The following is a 4,602-nucleotide window of genomic DNA, read 5'->3' as shown; positions in this document are numbered from 1 at the left end:
TGTATTGAGTTGTTCCCGGTCCTTTGATTCACCCCCTTTGGAGGAGACACCGTTCCGGTTTAGGCCTTTGTCGCTTGACTGCCCCGCCCTCTCGCAATCCTCTGGTCTACCTTGTCTTGCTTTTTGATATTCTCCGACCCTGGTATTCTCCGACCCCTTCTCCATATCCTCACAAGAACCAAATGGCTTGGTCCCCCTCCCCCCAACATTATCCCTTCCTTTTCCAAGGGCTTCCATGTTTCAGCAGCATGTGCATAGTAGCATTGTCAGCTTTCCAGTCATTAAAAATCTGGTATTTGGGTCAAGAGGGTAACCGGAAGGTCCAATTCTGTAGAAGTTAGCAGCAAAAACCGAAAAGGAATTATAGTGTTTTAAAGAGTAATGTGGCATCCTTTTTGTTAAATCCCTTTTCTATTTGAAGTTGGAGGTTGGAGAAAGTACTTTTGAGCAGCTTCTGAAAGTTCTCAGATCTGGGAAGGGAGGGAGTCATCAAAATACCTTTTAATAGTTTGGGAAAGGGAAATCTGGGTGGTTTTTGTAATAGTTATTTGAGGAGAAGGAAAGCCAAGCTGTGCAAAAGTGTTAATTCTGCCCACAGATAACTTTCCTGAAATTATCAATAAAATGAGTAGTGGAATGGATGGCTAAAAGAGAAGGGGATTGTTGCATTCATAGGATATAACATAACACTGGCAGAATGAATCAATACAGGAACTCTGAGCGTGCCTGTCTTCTCTTAAAGTAAATGTTATGATCAAGTTTCACTGTGCTGAACACTGACAAGCAGTATTGGCAAAAGATGGTGGGTAGTTTTTCAACAATTTTCTAAAAAAAAGCCTGTTTAGGTCACACCCTATTACTGTGTCACATTCTTTTTGGCTGGTCAATGTGTATGTGTGAGTCAACATGAAAGGTGTGGGTGAAGTATTCATAGGCAGTTCATTCTGTTGTGGTCAAAACAGGATTGTACTCTCTCTTTGTTGGGTGTAGGCCAATCACATGCCTGTTCTCAAGGAAGAGAAGGAAATTTACACTTGCTTCTGGCTCTCTTCTTCAGTTACTAACAAAAGACCAGTGATTAATAATGTATTTGTTTTCTTTAGCTTTAAATGGGCAACATCTAGCAAAAATAATTCTGAAAATATTCTGAGAAGACTCCAGTTTGTAGAAAGGAAACCTCATTGAGGAAAAGGCCAGGGATAGAGCATTGGTGTGGAATGCAGATGATCTCAGGTCCACTCCTGCCACTTCCGGATAAAAGATCTCAGAAAACAGTTTCTGGGGAAGACCTTTCTCTGTTCCATCCACTGGAGAGCTGCTGCCAGACAGCATAGAAAACATTCAGCTACATGGGGCAAAGCCTGACTTGTTATAAGGCAGTTTCGTATTTTTATGTTCTCGTTCTCATCACTCTTATGCAATATTTGAGTTTGTAACAGGTGACATTTTGAATACGTGTGTAGTCACTCAAAAAATCTTTTAAATAACTATTAGCGTGAATACAGCTACCCTTGCTTGGTTTTGAAGGGAAATAGTTCGTCAGTTCAGATTTTCATTCATACGGGATCGCTGCCTTCATAAAACATTGGTGTGTAATTTCACATTAGTATTTTTTTCTGGCCTCCCTTCTCATTTTATGACAGGGTAGGTTTGTGCAGTCATTATGTTAGTAGCTGCCAACTAAGACCTGAAAATCTAGTTGTCTTAGGTCATCTGTGCAATATATCATGATGCTTCTTCTATGAAAAAATATTTCCTAATGTGATGATAAGACTGGAGCAACTGGAATTACTTGTTGAAATACAAGTTGTACTGTGGAACATCACTCAATTTCTTTTGAAGTATGTACTTTGGTGTATAATGGTAAAATCTACATTTGTGAATTCCGGGTCAGTAGAATGTAATCCCGCTGTTACTGTATGGATGCATAATTTAATGTTGTCATTAATGTTCCATGATGATTCAGTGTAGCTTCTTTGTGATTCCTCTGTTTGTATTGATAAATATGGCATACTTCATGCTGGGGCTAAACAGTGGGTGGACTTAAGAGTGTTGTTTTGCAGCTGTTCTGTGTATTCTTGTACCATTTTCTGTTACATTTTACTTTGGCCAGTGGCACAAGAACTGTTACACAAGCAGGATGTAGAAGCACTGTTGTTGCAATGGTAACTGGGCCACTTAGCATATATACTAGTGTATAAGCCAACTTTTTCAGCACATTTTTTATGCTGAAAAAGCCCCCCTCGGCTTATACTCGAGTATATACGGTATTTATATACAACTGTATGTGCCCTAGTCTGTGCTGATAACCTCACACGAGCTATAGCTGAAGCTCTGTTTGGACATATAGATGAGGAGGAGGAATCCAGTTTTGGAGGATTTTAATTCTTGTGTTTTAGCTTGGTTGCTGATTGAGCTAAGGTTTTGTACTTTTAAAGTTATTGTTGAGACCATATTGTTTTTGTTGACCCTCTTTTCCACTTACAGAGCTAGTTTACTGTCTTCCTTTGAAATAAATATTCAAAAACATTTAAACTACTGATGCCTTAATTAATTTAATTTTATTGGTATCTATTTTTATTTTTGAAATTTACCAGTAGCTGCTGCATTTCCCACCCTAGGCTTATACTCGAGTCAATAAGTTTTCCCAGTTTTTTGTGGTAAAATTAGGTGCCTCGGCTTATATTCGGGTTGGCTTATACTTGAGTATATACAAGTATGTTTCACAGTGGCTATGCCATCTGCCCTTTAGCTGTGATGTGAGGAAACATCTCAGTTATTTCAGCAACCATGTTCCTCATTGTTTGACCTCCATGATATCTGAAGAAGAAAGCTTTGACCCTCACACGCTTATGCCCCAAAAATCTTGTTGGTCTGTAAGTAACTGTTGATCTGGAATCTTGCTCTTCTGCAGACCAGCACATCTATCCTTCTAAAAGTATCTTTTTCTCCCTGTAGCTCTCATACATAATGTACCTTGATACAGTGGTGTAAAACTTCCAGAAAGTCCTGGGGGCAAAGTATTTTTTATGATCCCATCTTCAAAAACATTTTGGGAAATATGCAGCATTGTTGAACCTACCCTTTTTATGTTATTGTTTTAAGAACCCAAAGTGCCTTATAGTAGTGAATAACTGTGGAGTGTTTGACTCTTGTATGAAGCATAGAAGTGTAAATCCTTTGTTTAAACAGACATTGAAAAAATACCTAATACTGTATATAAATAAATTTTAAAAATCAGGTCTTCCAACAGACATTTCACAATTTCTGTCTCCCATATTCTAGCAGTGAGGAGGAGGGCCTTGGGCTGGCAATGGTGGGGGCATCAGCTGTCATAGAGCAGCTGTTGGCTCTTGCTGTGGAAGTCCCACAGGGCAAATCACCCCCTCCTTAGAATATCAAGCACTGCCTGTCCCACCCTGAGTGCTGGTTGGAAGAGTTTGGTCATGTGGTTGTGGTGGGTTTTCCAGGCTGTGTGGCCATGGTCTGGTGGATCTTGTTTCTAACGTTTCGCCTGCATCTGTGGCTGGCTTCTTCAGAGGTGTATCACAGAAGGAAGTATCTGTGTGTAACAGACTTCCATCTGTAATACACCTCTGAAGATGCCAGCCACAGATACAGGTGAAATGTTAGGAACAAGATCCACCAGACCACGGCCACACAGCCCGGAAAACCCAACAAAACCAGTTGAATCCGGCCGTGAAAGCCTTCGGCAATAGTTTGATCATGCTTAAACTGACTAGGACATGGTTGGTTAGCATTCATTTCTGCCAAGGGAAAAGATGGGATTATGTTCAGCTTATAGCAGGGGTTAGGCAAATATAGTGGTGGTGAAGAGGAAGGCCCATTTCCTGGGATGAGTCTTGAAGGGGGTAGCCCAAGAGAGTCTTAGGCTGGACTAGAGTAGAAAGGAGTGGTTGAGGGGTTTGGCTAGGGAAAACTGGGGCAACTATGTTACAGAGAAAGTTTTGCTTGAAGTAAAGAAAGCTCAAAATTTTGAGCCAGTAGTTGGCCATTCCTTGTTACTGCTTTCTTCCTCCAGTAATGGTTGGTTGTAGTACTATCTTCCCATGTGCGTCTGGCAGCTACAACAGGAGTTCCACCAGCAGCCCAAGGCAGCCAGCCTGTTCAGCCCTTCCTGGGACAGATCCTCCCTGTTGGTTTGCCTGCCTGCCAGCCAAGCAGAAGTCCACCTGGTGAGCTGCCACCTGCTGCCCATGGGAAGGAGTGAGAGTCCTTCCCCACTCACCCCATTGGAAACACCTGCAGGGGGTGGGGTCTTGCAGCCACAACAGGAGTTCCACCAGCAGCCCAAGGCCGCTGACTTGGGCAGCGGCCGAAGGGCGCCACCCATTCAGGGACTGTTTGGGGAGGGTTGATGGAGCAGACTCTATGCTAGCTTACTGTATTTTAGTTTTTGTAGTTGTGGGAACTGTGATTTGGGGGTTAGCTGATATAATTGATTATTGTTTATAGTATATCATTGTGATGCATTATTATGCTGTTGATATTGTTGTATTATGATTTATTGCTGTTGCTGTTTATGCTACGCTTTATTGTTTGTTCACTACTGTTGTTTGCCGCCTTGAGCCCTCTGGGGGA

General features: G+C 41.8%; 1 protein-coding gene across 22 annotated transcripts in view; it reads left to right on the top strand.

Moving 5' to 3' along the window:
- The window catches only part of AFDN (afadin, adherens junction formation factor), a 145,411-nt gene that overhangs the window by 1,057 nt on the left and 139,752 nt on the right, over positions 1 to 4,602 (top strand). The gene's annotated exons all lie outside the window — the stretch shown is intronic.

Source organism: Sphaerodactylus townsendi, linkage group LG01, assembly GCF_021028975.2.
Source record: "Sphaerodactylus townsendi isolate TG3544 linkage group LG01, MPM_Stown_v2.3, whole genome shotgun sequence".
NCBI classification, from domain to species: domain Eukaryota; kingdom Metazoa; phylum Chordata; class Lepidosauria; order Squamata; family Sphaerodactylidae; genus Sphaerodactylus; species Sphaerodactylus townsendi.
This window is presented reverse-complemented; position numbering and strand designations above follow the sequence as displayed.